The sequence below is a fragment of the Arachis duranensis genome, chromosome 6, assembly GCF_000817695.3.
Source record: "Arachis duranensis cultivar V14167 chromosome 6, aradu.V14167.gnm2.J7QH, whole genome shotgun sequence".
Lineage (NCBI taxonomy): Eukaryota > Viridiplantae > Streptophyta > Magnoliopsida > Fabales > Fabaceae > Arachis > Arachis duranensis.
The window spans coordinates 80,396,558-80,418,232 of NC_029777.3; the positions used below are offsets into that span (position 1 = coordinate 80,396,558).

The window sequence follows — 21,675 nt, forward strand, 5'->3', positions numbered from 1 at the left end:
AATGAGCCTCAATTAAACTAAAAAATGAACCGAAATTACTTAAGGAATAAAAAAATTTGACAATATTTATCAATAGCATCAAGTGAACCTCAATTCACAAATGAACCAAAATTAGTTTATTTTTGAACAAGCAGTCAAAAAGATTCAATCATCAATAAAAATACGTTGAATTCATTTCTTGATCCAACTGAACCCAATTAAAAGGAGGAAAAGAAAAAATGCAGCAACAATAGCAGTAATAAAAGAATGACGATTGGAAAAAATACGCGAAGAAGAAGAAGGAAGGCAAAGAAGAAGAAGAAAGAGGAAGGCGAATAAGAAGAAGGAAGAATACAAAGAAGAAGAAGAAGGAGGAGGAGGAGGAGGAGGAGGAGGAGGAGGAATGCGAAGACGAAGAAGAATAAAAGCGAAGAAGAAGAAGGAAGAATGCGAAGAAGAAGGAACATGTAGACGAAGAACGATATGTTTGTATTATTGAAGCATGCGTGTGTATACGCTGGTGTAATAAAAGTGATTTTTGTTGAGTTTTAGCCAACTTAGTTAGATTTGATTATAAAAAAACTTAGATGTATAATTGGACTGTATATAAAAGGATTAGTTAGCTAGATAGCTAGTTGCCAAAAGTAAAAAAATAGATTCAGCAAAAATCCAAAGATAGAAGTATGGGATAGCTGTTAAAGTTTTTGTAAGAAAGTGGGAGATTGCACATGAACATGATGATAATCATAATAATAGAGAGGAGTAAATGATCAAATTGGTCCCTGAAAGATTACGCGATCTCTAATTTGATCCCCGAAAGATTTTTTTAATCAAAATTGTCCTTGAAAGATTTAAAATTAATCACGTTAGTCCTTCCGTCTATTCTACCGTTACTAGCGTTAATGTTTGCTGAGCTGCCCGTTATCTTAACATATATAAGATAACTATGTCAAACTAGTCCCCAAAACCCACAAACCCAATCCCTAATACCTTCTCCAATTTCTTCAATAACGATGACATACTTATTCAGGACTTCACTCCCATAAAGAGAAACGGCTTCTGGTCCTTCCTCTACCTCTCTTCTTCTTCATCTTCTTCCAAAAAGCTTGATGTCAACAACAATGGTGGGGTTGATGATCACCAAGCCTACTGCCACCAAGAAAAAGTGCATGGCGGCGGTTCATTCTTCTTCTCTGCAAGCACTTCTTCTTATTGGGTTTCCTCTAATCATGGAAGGGTTAGAAGTTAGAGTAGTTGGGCATTTGCAAGTCCCATGAGGACTTTCACCAGTAGTAACAAAGGAAATCGTTTTTAGCTCAAGATTTTGTTTCTTGTTGATTTATTATAACTCGGTACATAAAAGATCATCAAGTACTCTGTTTTTTTTAATTATTAACGGAGTCTACTTTCTATCAAGGTTTTTGTTCATTGTTTATGTTTAATTTTTGTTCTGTTGTTTAGTTATGGTTTTCGTATTTTCTTCATGGAATTCGGTTCTTTTGAAGTTAAGATTTGTTTCCTTGTTACTAAAATTCTTGTTAAGATTGTGCTATTATTGATAAAATAGGTTTCTCTTTAGTGATTTTTGTTGGAACTGAAAACTATTTTTGGGATTAGGGTTTCGTTCTTGTTGATTACACATTTTTGGTACCTCAAAGTTGATCATTGGCTTTGCAATGATGATGAAGGTTTCTTCTTCTTCTCCTCTGTGACGTTGAAACGGAAGTGAGAAGGAGAGTGTTGTGAGTGAAGTAGGGACTACAACGGCGTCGTTTCATTCACTGCCTCTCACAGACTCACCCTGCAAAAAATGTTGTCGTTTTAACACTGACCTGGAACTTAACGTGCGAGGTCAGCTTTTGTTAACACCATCCACAATAAAACTAACAGAATGACTAACGTGACTAAACTAAAATATTTGGGGATGGATTTGATTAAAAAAAATCTTTCAGGGATTAAATTAGAGATCATGTGATTTTTCAAGGACCAATTTGACTATTTACTCTAATAGAGAGATAAAAACTTGTAGTGTAGTTCAAATCAAAAAGAGATAAGATTGGTAAAACTTGACACTATTTTTAGTAAAGAGATGGAGACACCTGCTTTCATGATAATTATTTATTCTATATTCCACATCTAATTAGTTTTTTTTAATTTATATAGAAAGAGTGAAAAAGAAACTAAAATTAATTGGCACATTACTTTGGATCCTTTAACCAAGATTGCAATGATTTTTTCTTTTCTTTTCTTTTCTATTTTGTTTGGTGAACAACAATTTCGAAGCTAGGTTTTTTTTATATTGGGTTGTTATTGGTATTTTTCGTTAATATTATTATGTTTTGGTGTAATAAAGTGATATTGGATAAAAAGAAATTGTGAGTACCAATTTTAAATAAGACAAAAGATTAAACAAAGTAAACAAAAATCATGAATCACGATTTTAGATAGGACAAAAAGAAATAAGAAATCGTGAGTCACGATTGTATAATTTTTTAATTTAAAAAAACTGTAATTTATAAAATCTTGAATAATATTTTTTTATTATGCAAATCGTGAGTATCGATTTATATTATGCATCACACTCATAAAATACACTCATTTCAACTTATATCAATGTATTACACAACTTCATCTATCATATAAAAAATAATTATCACACTTTGAAAACCTACTATCAATTAATTAAAGTATTGTGAACTAAAATTCTTAAATAAAAAAATTCAAATATAATTAAAAGAAAGAAGCAAGCTATTTGAATACACAATATATGTGGAGAATGACCATTCACTGTGTAACACCCTATCACACAAAACTTTACGCTTAAGCCATAAACCAGAAGTGGTGTAGTATTACGACCTCTAAAATAAAATATATACATAATAGTATTGGAAAGAGAGTAATATATGAAGAGCCTTGGAAAACAGGTAAAACAAAATCGCAAAATAAAAAGCGCAATGCTAAGAAAACGAGATTACTTACGTGCTAAGAAATCTAAAGTTTATAAGTATAAATAAACAGAAAGTGAGAATAGAAAGTCAATGATATAGAATAACTAGCTCTTGACTCAGCCTGTGAAGTCAAGGCTGACAGGAGAATATTTACATACATATATACATATCCCAAAATGCCCAAATTGTATAGATAAACCCTAGCTCTCCATATCCTCTAAGAGGAACAAAATAAACAAGTTACTCGAAGAGAAAGTTAAGTACATATATACATAAACTAAATAACAAAAGAATCCAGAAAATGCTCTGTTTCAACAGTCCAGACACCTAGCGAGGTGCTTCTCGACCTGCATCTGAAAACAACAACACAGTATAGGGGTGAGAACCAGAAGTTCTTAGCATGGTAAAGGTGCCACGTATATAAGATATAAGGTCCTAGGAATGCCAGAGGCAATCCTAGAACGCCGACACTCAGATTATACAGCTTAATATACTAATCAGAAACAATAGAAGGGTAGCTATCTAGGGAAAATCTAAACTCAGCTTAACTTAATCTTAACCTTAACCTGATCACCTTTCCTCCATTCCTCCGTCTCCAATGAGTTTGCACAGACAAACAAATAGATAATTGCAAGCATAGGTAGGAGACAAGTAGTGCAAGTAACAAATATAGCAATTAACAAAATATATACAGTTAGGCACTCTCAAATAATGCATAGCAAACAAACAAACATAATGCACATGATGTATGCTTGTTCTATGGCTGATGAGGCTCATCTGTCGGTTATCAAGCCAACCCGACAAGTTCGAAACCTTTGGATTGTCCCTCATCACGCATCCCCATGAGTCTATGCATAGCTTTTTCTTATTTCATTCATAATTCATACATTTATATATAACTTACTCAATGGGGGATATACATTCCCGAGAATTTATATGTGCCCAGTCACCCTTATGACGTAGGGTCAACAGAGTATCAAGTCTTTTCTGTACCCAGGAAAACTCGTATCTCGGATAACATTAAATTCATAAGCCGCATAATATTTATAACCATTCGTATTCATTACATAATCATTCATCATAGCTATGGCATCATATAGCCATCATACATACACATTCTCCTCATATAACTCATTACTTTTAACCTTTACTTCATCCCCAAGTTACCTCTATTACTTAGCCCCAAGTTATTACTAGGCTTATTGTTATGTTCTAGGGCTAAAAAGGGTGAAAATAGAGGTTTGAAGGTTCAAAATTGAGTTTTAAAACACAAAATACCTTTGCTAAAAATAGGGGAGTCACGCGTACGCATGGGCGCCTAACAGAAGCGTACAAATGCGCATGGGAGTTTCGTGTACACAAGCACCCCATGTCACGTGTACGCATAGGCCACGCGTACCCATATGCTTTTTCACGTACGCATGGGGAGGAGGCATTGGCGACAATCTGCGAATGGAGTGTATGCATGCGCAAAATTTCCATGCCACGCGTGCATTGGCGACAGTCTGCGAATGGAGTGTATGCGTGCGCAAAATTTTCATGTGCATTGGTGACAGTCTGCGAATGGAGTGTATGCGTGCGCAAAATTTCCATGCCACGCGTACGCGTGGATGTACGTTTTTCTAAAAATTTGCCTAAGTTTGAAAAAGCTGCAGAATTCCAGTTTTTAACCCTAAACTTCCGACGCGGATAACTTTTTTGTTTTAAATTGTTTTTCCTCCGTTCTTCGAACAGTGTAAAAACTTCACGGACTCAATTTTTATACAAAATAAGTTTGAAATTATTTGGAGGTTCGGAAGCCAAGTTATGACTTGCCAAAGTTTGTCTAAAAACCTAATTTACACAAAAGATCCAAACCTCCATTTTCATAAACCAAACTCAATTCTCCCTTCCTTTACACATATCCGATCACAACATCATACTAGTTTCAATGCCAAAGCTTCCACAACCCTACCTTTATCAATCACACACCAATACATACATAATCTCTTTACCTATAATTCATTACTTTAGTCACAATATTCACCATCTTACCACCACAATTCATATTCATTTTCTTTCTCCACTTTACAAGCACCAATAAGTCATCATTTAGCATTCCAAATTCAACATCAACAATTTAAACCAAAACTCAACATTTATCACTAAACACTAATCAATTCACATGCTCATACATTCATCCATATCTTATAGTCCACTAGGCTAAGTCTTCACAAAACATTATATATTACATACGTGAAACCTAAACCATACCTTGGCCGATTTTCACGATTTGTCCAAGGCAACCCACAAGGCAAGAAGCAAGTCCTCTCACTACAGGTCCAGCTCTAACACCAACCCAAGCTTCCACCAATCACCGATGTCTACAATTCAAGCTCCAATTATATATACACAAACCTAATTCATATATACCTAACACATATCACCCAAATTCAATATCTAACATACTAAATCAAGAAATTGACTAGAGTTGATGATCCTCACCTTTTCCAAGCGTCACACAAGTAAGAGTGAATATTTTTCTCAAGTTAATTTGAGCCTAAACATCAAGACATTGAATTTCAATAACCAAAGCCTCAAATTTTTGAAAATTCAAGAGAATGAGAGGCTGTGATGAGAGATAAAACTTACCTATGAAATTGTTCAGGTAGAATTATAGAGCTCAATGCGGTGGATGCGTGGCCGCAAACGGTGCAGCGATCGGAGCTTGGATTAGCAAGATATGGTAGTTAGAAGTGGAGGTTAGGGTTTGAATTCTTTTCTTCTCTCCCCCCTTGGCTGTTTCAGCATTGTGCTAAATTGGGAAGAAGAAGAGTGTTCTCTTCTTTTGATGAATGGGCTGGCTTGTTTGGCTTGGGCCTATTTTTGGGTCCGGTTCAATTGGTTCGGCCCGTTCAGTCCAATTTTTGACCAAATTTTTTGAAATTAGTGTCAAAATTCTTGTTTTAATGAGTTCTATCCTAATTTAATATAATATTCACATTTTTAATTTTCTTTAAATTTAATTTATTGACTAATTATTTACTAATTTAGCAAAGTTTACGCACTGAGCATGTAATTAAATGGTTGTGGGCACTATGTGAATTGTGATGCATGAAAGAATTAAAAAGGGATATGATGATTTCATTACATTAGGGGTGACAATGGGTAGGGTAGGATAGAGTTTTGATTTAATCCTAATCTTACTCGCGAGTTGAGATTTTTATATAAACACAACCCTGTCATATCTGCGAGTTGAGAATATCCCAGCTCTAACCCTACCCGTTCTTAATCCGCAGATACTCGACTCTACTTGCGAGTTACCAAAAAGATACAACGTTATTACATACCTTAATGATAATTTAAAATAAAATTAACGTTTATGTGAAAAAAACATATTAAATTATTAATTAATGATCTTCTCTTATTGGCTAAAGATTTTTTGCATTTCGGTCTTTGATTCAACATCCACTTGAAACATATTTTTATATAAATATATAACATATACATATATAAGGTGCGAATTGCTCGGATAAAATTGAAGTTCAACCCGCACCCTACCCTATTCACTGTGAATTGGATTGGCAACTCTACATCTCTACTCGACCGAATTGGATCAGATTAAATACCCACGAGTAAGGTGCATATTGCCAGCAGTCCACCACTACACTACATCTCTCTCCCAAAGACCACCATGTGGAATTGTATATGATCTATCCATATGTGTATATATATAGTCACCATAGATTATTTTTTATTTTTATGTTTACTATTTTCTTTTTTTGTCATTGCTACATCAATATATAAATGTGTTTATGATTAAGATAGACTATCTTTTATGAATGTAACGATTAATTATTCTTCTTTAATTTAATTACTCAAAAAATTTAATATATAGATATTACAAACAAACAACGAATGCATTAGTAAAAAAATTACTTTTAACGATTATTTATTTTATTTTTAACAACAATAAAAAATAATCGATAATATATTTATTGACAATTGGACATTAACTACCTTATTTTTATGTTTATCGCTAAAAAATTTTAGCATTAATTATACAATTGTCAGTAAAAAAATCAATAGCCACAAAAATTATATAATTACTATAAAAATATTAGTTAAATAAAATATATAATGTTATTACTACTAAAAATAATTTTTATTGTAGTGATGTATGTATAACGTCCCCAAATCTCACGAGGAAAAACTCAATGTAATTTATCCTAAACCTTTTTATGCTAGCTATAAGTGGTAAAACTTTCTTTATTTCAACTTAAATTTTCATTATCATAATTTTTCAAGTCATCATGTATATAATTCTTTTACTTGAGAGCATTCTCCACGTATCTTTTAATTCCATTCTCTAATTAACAAATTTTACATTGATATGGAACAAAATATAAGGCATCATGACAAAATATATATATAGGACAAAGCTATGGTCCTCACATTTAGAAGCTCTCAAAGATACTTACAAGCTAAGAGTTCTTTTGCAATATATCGATTAATAAAGAAGTCTAATTTTTTAATCTCTCTCAAGTGTAAGACACGGTATATTTTGAAGAGATAAAATGAAGTTTGGCATTCAATTTTTAGGCAATAACAAGTAACAAATAATTACAAAGACGCAGACACATAACAAGTAACAAATAATTAGTAATTACAAAGATGCAGACACAAGACACATTTATTTAGCAGATACAGCTCAAGGTAACTCCTGGATTCTTTCTCTGGCTACAGCTTTTTCCTCCCATTTGTTGCTTTTTTTTGGGGGACGTCCATGTCACTAATAATCCTAGTACAAGGTTGATCCTAAAGATTACACCAAATGGTCCTTGGAGAATCAGAATAAACCAGATGAGGGTTAAAACAGCATGGGTGCTATTGAATTTCGCACCCACAACAAGCATCACAGCAACAGTCAATATAATCCAGAAGAATATGAAGAATCCAATCAGGGAATTGAGCTTGGACATGTTCACATGTTGATTTATAAACTTCAGGACAGAGCATAGAAGATTACTGAGTACCTCCTTATATTTCCCTAGACTTAATTCTTCCTTGACCGTACACATGGTGGATTGACTGACATTGCTCAAAATATCGCACACTATCAAAAGGCCAAGTGTCGCTCATTACCCACGTTGTGCAGCTACTCTGAGCCTGTATTCTGGAACACCTTCCTCATCGTGCTGTTGGGCCTATCCAGAGAGGAGGGAAAACAAAGATAAAGAATCAAGATGAATTGAAAAATGAGTAAATAATCAAAATATTTTTTTTGATATTTAAAGACTCGCATAATCCAACAAGAAATACCATAAGAAATTTCACTAAAGAATTAAAATTGGCGCACCTGATTATCATTGAAAGCCATTGGTGCAACAGAGGAGTTTGTTGGATTGAAATTATGGCCTTACAAGTGGGAGAGAGCAATGAACAAGAGAGGGAGTGTGTGTTAGTTAAGAAATAAACTTTATTAAGATTGGCGTGCAGGTTAATAATAGCAACCCCAAGTCAGGAAAGAAAAATGCTTCTTCCTACTGAATACTGTTTAAGTAATCAATTGCTTCAAAGTTCCAATTGCATAAACAAGGTGAAAAAGGAAGGAAGCAGGGTGTGGAACTAATAAAATCAGAATAGCTAAAAGTACAGCATGATTGGTAATCCTTCCCAGAAGCCTTGCATTGCAGTGCCATAGCATATCATATTATCAAATCTGAGTTAACTCCACCAACCAAAAGTTCAATTGAAGCGCCTAGCATGATCATCAATGTGCATATAGACAAATTAGTTGTTCCACACCAGAGAAACAGGACCAGGTGGAAACCCCATTTTTCCATTTCAAAACCCCCGATGTAACGCCATTTGTCTTCTCATTTGTTTACATAGGATGGAGCTTTGGAAAATAAGATTCAATATCAATAACGCATTCACAGCCAGACTCGTTTTCTTTCTTTTTTTTTTTTAATTCTATATACGTAAAAATGAAAAAACTATCCCATAAAAATTCTATAATCAGTACCATATTCATCTCAGTGATGATTTCTAGCAACAAAAAATCTAGCTTAGTGATATTTTCAACAACAAATTATTTAGGGTTCAGTGATAATCAGTAACAAATTCACGTCGGTGATTATTTTCAACAACAAAAAGATCAGACTAGTTCAGTGATATTTTCCGCACCAAAATCAAAGACAGTAACAAAACAGAAAAGGAAAGAACAAGGAAATTTGTTGGAACTCACCAAATTGGGACCAGCTTCTGGTTGCGCGGAAGAAGCTGACGGCGGGGAGGAAGTTGACGGCGACGAGGAAGCTGATGGCGAGGAGGAAGCTGACGGCTAGAAGGAAGCCCCGGGACCTGCTGCTTCTGCCTCTGGCAACGACGAGCACAACGAAGGCGCAGGACTAACTGCAAGACGGTGACGAGACAGGGAGCAACGATGACGACCAGTCCCGGGACCTGCTGCTTCTGCCGCCGGTAATGACGAGGGCAGGGAAGGCGCGCGAGCGCGACTGAGTGTGAGACCGGAGACCATGAAAGAGACCTGAGCCGAGAGAGCGACGACGAGTTGAGTGCGACACCGGAGATAGTGAGAAAGACCGGAGCCGAGAGAGGGAGAGAGCTTGGGTGCGAGAGCAATGAGCCGGTGAGAGAGTGACGTTGAGGGAGGAGGAGGTAGAGCTTAGGATTGCTGAACCACGTCGTATCAGAAATTTAAGAAAAAAATATTTAATTCATAACCGGGACCGATTTAGGTGAGTTTTATGGTGTAAAGAAAGATTTTTTTTTATATTTATATATTTGTGTTGTTAAAAGGATTGTGAAATAAGTGTATAAAAAAAAGTGTGATTAAAAGGTTGTGAAAACCGGATCTATCAATAAATCTGTTAATAAATCGGTAAGATGATTAATTCATTAGTTCAATGGTTTGATCGAAATTTAACCAGAATTCAACCGATTTTATTAAATATATAACATAATTATTAAAAATTCAATATACAACTTTGAATATACAAATTCAATAATTTCTTAATTAATAAAATTTAGAAATTTATAATTTGACATAATAATTTATTCATATATTATTATTAAAATTCTATAAAATATAATTTTTTTAACTAACTTCTAAATTATAACAAAATAATTAGCAAAAAAATTCGACCTTTAACTTAGAAAATATTTTAGTACAGAATAAACTGTTGGTTTAAATTAATAATCTGTGTCTAAAGTTTATTTCAAGTTAGACAATGTCTATGAAAAGGTAATCCAACACTCAAAGCTGGTTAGAGATCTTATCTCTGCTCTCTGAGTATCGATTGGCTACTATTTGAGAGGAACTTCTATAAAAGAAGAACCGAGGCAGACAACTAAAAATTGGTCATTGCAATAAAAGTTTAGAATCACAAACTTACAATTAAAAATTTCAATCCATCGGCAACGAAAAAAATTCACAATTACAGCAAATTTCAACAACCTTTCAATCTATTCAACAATAAAACTCACAAAATTTAGAATCACAAACTTACACTTACATTTAAAAATTTCAATCCATCAGCAACAAAAAAATGTCATAATCCGCTGGATGTTACAAGGGAGTACCTCAAAGAAGTGTTAAATAGGACTCACATTCATGAAAAACTAACATCAGTTTCATCATAGCTTGTGAAGTTTGAACCCAAAAACTCTTAGAACATAGCTCTGTGATGGTTTTTGTGGCTTCAGTTGTCCATACGTCATGAGGAAGAGGTGTGGAAATGTTGTCCCAAAGTATGCTCCATCAATGTCTAAATGGAGTCAAGAAAATTTGACAAATTCAAGATACTATGATCAACATCAATTCAAAGAAAAAATATAAAGCCAAAACAGCAAAAAATTACAGCCATCCCAAAACACATGGATAGACAGCATAGTGAAATACAATAATCCCAAAAATCACACGGAATAGCAAAAAGGAAGTATACCTAGAATTTTGAGTATAACAAACAATCAATAAATTGAAAATTGATAGAAAAATGTAATAAGCCGTCCTCCAAAAATATCTTATTATCTCCAAAGGAAGTATTCAGTTATCTTGGATTTTTACAGCAAAATTTTAACAAAAACCTTTCAATCTATTCAACAACAGAACTTAGAAAACTCAAAATCCAAATCCAAATCTAGAGAATCTAGAAACAGAAAACTAACCAAAACAATCCAAACTTAATCTCCAAACTAAATTCAAAACCACATGTGCAGCAATCCAACTCAGAACACAATCCCAATTCAGAAGCCAGAATCTTAGAAATTAAAACTGAAGAAACAGTGGCTTAATTATAACCGGAGACACGACGAAGGAGGAACAGTGGTGGCAGAGTAAGCTCGGAAGAGGATCATTTTGCAACGGCGAGGCCACGAGCAGTGATTTCACAGCGAGGCTCTGGGTAGTGATTCACGGAGGAGAGGATGCGTTTGAAGAGGATTGAGTAACCATTTGCATGACATAGAGGAGAAGAGGATCGAGGACGAGGACAACGACGACACCCTCTATCACTGCCGACGACAACGATCACAGAGACGGTGAGCACAAGAGTGGCAGAACGGGTCTTTTTTGAAAAACCTGACCAGTTCAGCCGGTTCACTGGTTAACCACCAGTTCGTCCAATTTTTAAACTGGTTTTTTGCAAAACAGTTTTACGTATTACCCGAACTGGCTATAAGATCGATTCCAAGTTAATCCGGTTGAACCGGCCGGTTCGATCCGGTTTTCAGAACCATGGATTAAAGACAAACTCTGTTCATAGTAACTGACATGTTTTATGTTGACATCAATGTCATATGATGGTGGTATATAGAGTAAGCTGGTTAATTGTATTCATTATGATTAATTATTAAAAATGATATTGGGGCTAGTTATAGTTGTATTTTTTGTTTAAACAATTTTGAGAAAGTAAAAATAAATTTTGATTATGGACTAACCTATTGATCCCAATATTTTTTTGTCCTATGAAATTTTGAGCGTGTGTTTTTGTAAATTATTAAGGTTGCAAAAGGATTATATATACTCAACAAAATAACTCCACTAAACTCACATAAAATTTAGACTCTATTTTTTTCATAAATTAATTTCTTTTATTCACACATAAAAAATTAAACTTAACTCCCAAACATATAATAATAACTACTTATTTTAATATGTGTGTATATAATTATATATTCGTATATAAATATATATATAATTATTTATATATAAATAAATTAAATTATGTATATACATTAACATATATAAATAAATTAATATCTTTTTCAAAGTATATATTACTAAGTAAAATTTTTATTATTAAGTAATTATATTCTAACGGTATTTTTAATAAGTTTCAACAACTATTTCAAAAAAAATATTTAAATTAGTACTTTAAATACTAAACACATATAGTCTAACGGTAAAGATTCATTTATAAATATTTAGTTAAATCTTACACCATATATTCTAAATGTTAAATCATACTTTTTAAATCTTAATCTATAAATCTTAAACCTTAAACCTAAATTCTAGATTATAAACCATAAATTTTAAACTCCTAAATTTTTAACCTTAAATTCTTAATCTTGTAGTTAAAGTCAAATTGTGACCCTAGAAGCAATATTTTAAAAAAAGTTTGATTACTTTCATGTATTTTTATATGGAAAAATATTGTTTATACCATTAATTATATCTATATAATAAAAAAAGTTTAGAAGTCAACACTTAACCAATTAAAAAAAGTAAGTAATTCAATACCATTAGATGTAATCTCACACTATTAAAAATATTAATAATAATTAATTAATAATTACAAATCACAAAATTTACTACCCTTAACACTCCTCTATAATGAAACTATTTGAAAAATATATATTTTCAAAATGCAAAAAAATGCCCAACAGTAAATATATATTTTCAAAAAATATCTTAGAGATTGGTTTTTGATGTGATTTTTTGTAAGTAAAATTATAAAAATGAGATATTTATTATCCTTAAAATTTGATCATTTTTTAAGTATATATTTTTTGTAATTTTTTTGTTAACAACCAATAATATTTTTAAAAATCACAAGAAAATATATACTTAGCAAAAAAGTCACCAAATTTTAAGAATAATAATATCTTATTTTTCTAATCATGATTGCAAAAAATCGCATCTAAATTCAATCTCTAAAGTATTTTTTGAAAATACATATTTACTGTTGGACGTTTTTATCGCGTTTTTAAATTATTTAAAGGTATTTTTGTCGATAGTAAAATTCGGATACATTTTTATCAGGATTTGAATAATTCGGAGACCTTTTTTGTGGTTAACTATGATAGATGTGATATGTTTTCATAGTATATTATTTTTACATGTACCAATTTTATTAACGTGACACAATGATAATAATAATAATAATAATAATGTTACGATAGGTAATCGGAGATTAATGGGTTGAACTCGTTGGGTTGGCCCAATTATCTGAAGGAGAGAGCCCTTTGACTAGGTTCGCGTCTGAGAGCTTCCGTCCGACTTGTGTGTATGAGAGAATGGGGGGTGGTACCTGCAAAGACACTCCGATACCTAAGTCAGCAAGGGTCTAAGCAAGTTTAGAGAGTATTGGGACTTAGAGATTCTTGAGGAGTGTCAGTGTATTTATAGTGGTGAACCAAGAACCACCGTTGGAGTAGTTCCACCTTTTAAGGAGGATAACCGTCCCTTTATCTTAGGAAAGTTGGGATATGGCTCCTGGAAGTGGGTTGAGAGATTTTAGGGGCAGTTACTTATTTGAATGGGTGTTATCCACCAGCTAATCTTCTCTCCCGACTTCCTTAGAGCAAGTCGTGGCTAGATCCGACTTCTTGAGAGAAGGTCGGTGTCGAATGAGGGCCAACCTTTGGATTGGGCCTTTCGTTTGGACCTGAGCCTTAGTGTTGGGTCAAGGTATGAACAGTGCCCCTACTCGAGTATAATCTCTTTTCTTTAAGAGTTGGACTCGAGTATTTTATCTCGGGCTTGTAGCCGACATGGTGAGGAACCGACGTGATTTTTCAAAACCGACGTGATTCAAAATTTCTCAACAGTCACGTCTAATGAAACATTGCATCCGTTAGGGGTTTTTATGCTTACACGTGGGGAGCAGTTACATTGTTAATGGCGCATCTCTTTAATGACCGTTTTGATTTTACCATTATGCCCTTGGAGTGTTTATAAATACTTTTTCCTCTTTTTCTTTGTTCTCTTTTTGAAAAACTTTTTGCCCTCACTCTCTGTTTGAAAGAAACTCCTTCTGGTCGAAAGAAACTTCTTCCTTCTCCGAGTCACTGTCGCCTCTGCCCTTCTTTGCAAGCAAAAGTCAGTTCTTTCTCTTCTCTTTTATTAATGAATGTACTTTTGTTTGCATGTTTTGTTTAGAGGAGTGTTCATAGCAAGTATGGTTGTAGGTCTAGTGTTTCTGTTTTACTGAGGAACTTACTTTGGCCTTTTCTCCTATTTCTTTTACTGGAAAGGATGACTTCTTCCGTTTTTGAGTGGGTAGATGTTATTGTTTTTGGGGAGGAACCCCTAGTAGACACAGATTATATTACCGACCTCCGCACCCACCATAGAATATGTGGCTCTGATGATGATGAGCCTAAGTATGAGTTGATTGCCCTGGTCCAGAAGACCGGGTCTGTTTTGGGAGGACTTCTGATGTGGACCCTCATTTTTTTTATGTATGAAAGCCTTTTTACCCGCCTGGGAGTTTTTCTACCTTTTTCTGATTTTGAGATCTCTGTTCTATCTCACTGCTGAGTCGCCCCTACTCAGATTCACCCCAACTCTTGGGGTTTCTTGAAGATTTACCAACTTGTCAGCTAAGCACTAGATTTTTCAACCTCTTTGAAAATCTCCTTTTATCTTTTTCATATGACCAAGCCCTTTAGTGGGCAAAACAATAAGCAACAGTGGGTGTCTTTTTGAGCTATTCAAGGCCGGAGAGTTTTCAACCTTTTTGATGAGTCCTTCCATGATTTCAAAAACTTCTTTTTCAAAGTTCATGCCGTAGAGGGTCACCATCCCTTTTTCTTGGATGAAAATTCTTCTCCCCATTTTTCCCTTTATTGATCAGAGGCCTCTCCTGTAGAGAAATATGGCCTGAATGACTTGGACGAGCTGGAGGAGGCTGTCGTGGGGTTCTTCTGAAAAGTTTGGGGAAGACTCCCTTATCTTGATACAAAAAAGTTTCTTCAGGAGTCTCTGACTTTTATACAAACTCAATTAGGTAGCTTTATTGTTGTTTTTTTATTATTTTTCGACTTGATTTTGCTACTTCCGACTTTGATCTCTTTTCGAACTGTTATTTCCGACTTGTAGGCTGATTCTTTTATCTTTTTTTTTTGTAAAAATGGTTAAGAAGAATTCCAGCTCCTCCTACCAGAAAGCTTAAAATGCAAAAACGAGATCTCGGGCCCAAGTTGACGCCGCCAGGGCTGCTGGCACTCTTCCTCTTCCTCCTTCTCCTCCTACTCCTCGTAACTTGGGGACTTCCTCTCGTCCCATTATGGTACCTTCTTCTTCTGCCTATTCTCTTCCTTCTCCTCCCCCTCCGCCCCGATCTTCCCCTGAACCCGAGAAGAAGAAGCGTAAGACTTCTGGCTCTTCTTCGGGGGCTTCTACATTCGATGGTCCTCAATTTGTCCGGAACCATGTCTTTTCTCATACATCAATCAGTATGGAAGATGCTATGGTTTAGAACCATCTGAATGTTATAGTCCAGGGGAGCGTTCGGGCAGCGGGGGTGTGTACCAAACTCCTTGACATTTTGGAGAATACTCTCCTTAGCTCTTTGGGTTCTGCCCAGAAAGTGGAGGAGCTTGAGGGAGGATTTTCCTTTATCAGGAGCAGGAAAAGAGGCTAAAGGAGGAGGTCGCCAAGTTGAAGGAGGAGAAGGATCGACTTCGGGAGAGGGAGAAGAAGTTGACGGGCCAGTGTGCCATGGCGGAGGGCCTCAAGGAGAAGGTGGAGCATAATTACATTAGGCTCTTTGGGGAAAACCTTGATTTGGAGAAGGAGCTAGCTGGGTGCCGAGATGCCTTCCAGGATTTGGAGGACTCGATAGCTGAGGGTGCGGAGGAGGCCTGGAGGGTCTTTAAGGAACAAGTCAGAGTTATTGCTCCCGACTTGGACATTTCTCCCTTGGACCCTGACAAGATCGTGATCGATGGGGCTATTGTCTCCCCTCCCCGGCCTGAGACTGACTCCGACTTGAAGACGAGGGGACAGAGGATAGTGGAGTCCCCTCCTTGTCAAGGTGGAGGCCTGCCGAGTTCGTCTGGGGTTCCTACTCAGGGTCCTGAACAGTATGCTCTAACTTCTCTTCCTGTGGATCCTTCTTCTGGTGGTGGTGACGTTCCTTCTGGCGATGCTGAACTTCCTGATAACTGAAATTTGGCTATTGGGGCCCGGCTTATGAGCCCCTTGTTTTTTTGAACAATTTATTATTCTATTTTGTGGTGGTTGTTTGCTGACATTCCTTGGCCCTTTATCGCCGCAAACAAAAATATTTTGCTTAAAAAATACCCTTTTTGGATAAGGGTTTAGGATATCTTTATTGCGTGCATGCTTTTTGTTTAGGTTTTGGAAAACCTTTTTGATCTTTTTTGCTTTGAAAATCTTTTATCTTGGCTAGTTGTCTTTTGTCTAAGTTATTTGAATTTTCACAAAGACTTAGGACAACTTCTGCCTTTGATTTTTTGATGGATTTTCTTTATCTCTTTTTGGTATTCCTCTTACTCAATTTTTGTTTTATTGAGTTTCCGTAACTTAGGTTATTTTCGTGATGGATTTTTTTCTTCTTGGTTTTTTTGACTTGTAGGTCAATTAATTTTTGAGTTTATCATGATCTACTTTTATAACCTCTTTACACCGACTTGTACCTCGTCATTTTATTCTAACGACTTTTTAGGTCGATTCATGGGATTTTCACGTTTTGTCGAGCTTAAGTCAGTGCGTTTCGTAGAAAGAATAATATCATGAGAGGAATTTATAAAGAGATGCAGAGAAAAGATCTCTATTTATTCACAAAGGTACTTTTTTGTTACTAAGGGGTTTGATAAATCGTTGCCCCTTAGCCCCCATTTTGATGCCTTGCTAAAAACCCGCTTTAGGAAAACCCTTTTTTGGGAAAAAACCATGAAGTTTAGGAAAAGAGTTCATCATGAAATGGAGTTCGCTTTTAACTATAGTACCTTTTTATATTACAAGCATGCCACGACCTAGGTAGCTCAGTGCCGTTTAAGTCGGTCACCTTATAGTAGCCTTTTCCTAAGACCTTACTAATTTTGTATGGTCCTTTCCAATTTGCAGCAAGCTTTCCATCCCCAGAATTGTTGACTTTAATGTCATTTCTAATCAAAACTAGGTCGTTTGGGGTGAAACTTCTTCGAATGACCTTTTTATTATATCTGTTGGTCATCCTTTGTTTCAATGCTACTTCTCTTATCTGGGCTTGTTCTCGGACTTCAGGGAGTAGCTCAAGTTTTTCTTTGTGTCCCTGTATGTTTTTAACCTCGTCGTAGAGGCTCACCCTTGGACTTTGCTCGTTGATTTCAACTGGTATCATGGCTTCTATGCCATAAGCAAGTCGGAAGGGTGTTTCTCCTGTGGCAGACTGAGGTGTAGTCCGATAAGCCCATAGTACTTGAGGGAGTTCTTCAGCCCAAGCTCCCTTCTGCATCTTGCAACCTTTTCTTCAACCCTGCCAGTATAACTTTGTTGGCTACCTCGGCTTGTCCATTCGCTTGTGGACTACCGAGGTGAACTGATGCTTGATCTTCATACTGGCTACCAGGTTTCTGATGGTTGAGTCGGTAAACTGAGTTCCATTATCAGTGGTGATGGGGTGAGGTACTCCATACATTGTGATAATATTTTTGTAGAGGAATCTCTGACTTCTCTGGGCTGTAATGATGGCCAATGGTTCTGCCTCGATCCACTTTGTGAAGTAGTCTACCCCTATTATTAGGTATTTTACTTGTCCAGGCGCTTAGGAAAAGGGTCATAATAAGTCCAATCCCCATTTTGCGAAAGGCCATGAAGAAGTTATACTAATGAGTTCCTCAGGGGGAGCGACGTGGAAGTTTGTATGCATTTGGCATGGCTGGTACTTCTTCACAAATTCTGTGGCATCTTTCTGCAAGGTCGGCCAGTAGAACCCAGCTCGGATGACTTTCCTGGCTAATGACCTGGCTCCGAGATAATTTTTGCATATACCATTGTGGACCTCCTCTAAGACTTCTATTGTCCTTGAGGTTGGGACACACTTTAACAATGGTGTTGATATCTGCCTTTTATAGAGAATATTTTTCACCAAAGTGTAGTTTTGTGCTTCTCTCCGAATTTTCTTGGCCTCTTTTTCCTCTTTGGGTAGGATGTCAAATTTTAGGTATTCGATTAAAGGGCTCATCCATCCGAGGTCTAATCCCGAGACTTCAAGGACATCTTGCTTGGCTTCTGTTTTTGCCACAGAGGGTTCTTGGAGAGTTTCTTGGATCATGCTTCTATTATTTCCCCTGGTTTGGTACTCGCTAGCATGGAGATGGCGTCTGCTCTGCTGTTGAGATCTTGGGTTATATGCTTGACCTCGGTTTCTGCAAAGAACCTAAGATACTCCAAGGTTTTGTCCAAGTACTTCTTCATATTTTGGGATCTTTAGCCTGATATTCTCCATTTATTTGGAAGGTCACCACCTGAGAGTCGCTGAATATCACTACTTTCGTAGCACCAACTTCCTCTGCCAGCTTTAATCCTGCAATCAAGGCTTCATATTCTGCCTGATTGTTAGAAGCTGGAAAGTCGAATTTGAGGGAGACTTCTATTTGCGTTCTGATGCGTGAGCATCTTCTCTATCTTTTCCTAGTGAATTTGCATTCAAATTACTAACTTTAATCAAAATTTAAATATCTTTTAGCCACTATGGATGCTACTTTGAGTTGTGTAAATTCTATTTATTTCAGGTAGCATTCGGATGGATTTGGCGGAGTTTTGTAGCAGAAAAAGAAGAAAGCGAATAATGTTGTCAACTCCGACCTCCTTGCACTCAAACAAAAAAAAACTTGAGCTACAGAAGTCCAATTAACATAATTTTAGCGGCATTGGAAAGCTAACTTCCAGGGATTTCCAAAAATATATAATAGTATACCCTTTTTTTATCTATTTCATTTGGCCTCCTTCACGCTGAACTTGAGGATCTCCAAGTTCAGCATGGACTCAAAAGAAAACCAGCGTGGAAGCAACACTGCCTCCTCCATGCTGAACTTGGGAATTTCCAAGTTCGGCGTGGAGTCCACTTACAAAGGAGGAATCGCACATCATCCCACGCTGAACTTGGAAAATTCCAAGTTCAGCGTGGACTCAAGATAAAGCCAATAAATCAACACTGCCTCATCCACGCTGCACTTGGAATTCCCCAAGTTCAGCGTGGATCCTCAATAATCAAGTGGTCCCAAACTCTCCAAGAAGCAAGCACGCAATCTCTTATTAATTATGATTTAAAATTTATTTTATTTAAAAATAGGAAAAGATATTATTTAGTTTTAGAAAATATATATTTTACATTAATTAGGATTAAATATAAAAGGGAAAAGATACAATCTCTTATCTTCTACCTCATTCCACGATTTACAGTTTTGAAGAATCCTTATTTTTTCTCTGAGACATGAGCAACTAGACCTCCACTGTTAAGGTTAGGAGCTCTGTCTATTGTATGGATTAATACTATTATTTTTCTATTTTAATTCATGTACTGATTTTAATTTTAGGAATTATTTTCGTTCTTTATCTTATGAATTTGGGTGGAAAAGAAGTATGACCCTTATTCTAATTGAGTTCTTGTATAACTTGAAAAAGCTCTTTACTTGAACAACAGCTTGAAAACATATTCTCCTAAATTTCTAATTATCTGGATTTAATGGGATACGTGACATATAATCCTTTTATATTTGGGTAATTAGGATTTCTGTGGCATATAAACTAGAATTGCACTTCACCCTCTAATTGGAATTAAGTGACCAAGGAATTGGCGGTTGATGAATTTTAGAGGAGACTAAAAAGGTCTAAGGAATTAAGGTTTAGTCACATATAGTTTACCATGAATTAAATCTTACATGATAAAAATAGTTAGTAAGAAAAGTCAATCCGGAAAATAGATAACTCTGAAGCCTTAACTGTTTTCTCATATATTATTCACAACTTGTTCACTGCCTGCTTATTTAATTTTCTGAAATTACTGTTTAATGCTTTTGAACCTTCAAACACAATTTTCTATTTGTCTAACTAAGTAAATTAATCAACCATTATTGCTTAGTCCATCAATCCTCATAGGATCGACCCTCATTCACTTGAGGTACTACTTGGTACGACCCGATCTACTTGCCGATTAGTTTGTGGTTATAAATTTCGCACCACGTTCCCCCTTGTTTGACTAGTATTATGCCTGCACCGCTTCCCATTTTATTTGAGGATCCATCTACATATAACTCCCATGTAGTAGATTCTTCCTCTTGGTCTCCTGCATATTCTGTTACGAAGTCGATGAGGCATTGGGCTTTGATTGCCGTCCGAGTTTCGTACTGTAAGTCAAACTCGGATAGCTCTATTGACCATTGAACCATTCTACCCGCAATATTCATCTTTTAGAGGATTTGCTTCATGGGTTGGTTCGTTTGAACCTTTATTGTATGAGCTTGAAAATAAGGCCGTAACCTTCGAGAGGCTACTATTAAGGCATACGCAAACTTCTCGAGTTTTTGATACCTTAATTCAGGGCCTTGTAGGACTTTGCTGGTGAAGTATACAGGATGCTGCCCGACCTCGTCTTCCCGTATTAGAACTGATGCTATAGCTTTGTCTGCTACGGACAAATACAGAACGAGTTCCTCCCCAACTTTATGTCGGGTCAGAATGGGAGGTTGGCTTAAAAACCTTTTGAACTCTTGGAATGCTTCTTCGCACTCAAGAGTCCATTCAAACTGGCATCCTTTTCTTAGTAGAGAGAAGAGTGGTAGGGATCTCAATGCTGATCCCACCAAGAACCTAGAGAGGGCGGCAAGTCGGCCGTTCAGCTGCTGGACCTCTTTTAAACAAGTCGGGCTTTTCATTTCTAGGACTAATTTACACTTGTCGGGATTAGCTTCGATTCCCCTTATGGTGCTGAAGACTTGCGAAAGGTCTGTTAGGAGGTCGACCTCATCCTTGGTTTTTACTAGCATGTCGTCCACATAGACTTCCATCAATCCCCCAAGGTGATGTGCAAACACCTTATTCATCAGCCTTTGATATATAGCTCCAACATTTTTTAGTCCAAAAGGCATGACCACATAACAATAGTTTGCTCTAGGCATGATGAATGACGTTTTCTCTTGATCCGGCTTGTACATTGGGATTTGGTTGTATCCTGGGTATGCATCCATAAATGACAAGTACTAATACCCTGAGCTGGATTCTACTAGGGTATCAATGCTTGGGAGGAGATATAGGTCTTTGGGACACGCCTTATTCAGGTCGGTGTAATCGACGCACATCCTCCACTTGCCGTTTTATTTTTTGACTAGCACCACATTTGCCAGCCATGCTGGATATTTGACCTCTTTTATGAATTTGGCTTCTAGGAGGGCTTGCACTTGTTCTTCAACTACTTGAGCTCGTTCAAATCCAAGCTTTCTTCTTCTTTACTGAATAGGTCACGAACCAGGGTACACTGATAGCTTATGCGACATGAGTTCGGGATCTGTCCCT

General features: G+C 36.1%; 1 long non-coding RNA gene and 1 pseudogene across 1 annotated transcript; one reads left to right on the forward strand and one right to left on the reverse strand.

Annotated features, from left to right (window-relative positions):
- Positions 1-881: 881 nt before the first annotated feature.
- Positions 882-1,294, forward strand: LOC107494205 (uncharacterized; annotated as a pseudogene).
- Positions 1,295-7,490: 6,196 nt separating this feature from the next.
- LOC107494190 (uncharacterized) lies at positions 7,491-9,601 on the reverse strand. Its single transcript, XR_002364006.2, has 3 exons — positions 9,157-9,601; positions 8,266-8,324; positions 7,491-8,113 (listed from the first exon to the last, which is right to left on the reverse strand). It is a non-coding gene; the product is annotated as an uncharacterized LOC107494190 (long non-coding RNA).
- Between the last annotated feature and the right edge of the window lie 12,074 nt (positions 9,602-21,675).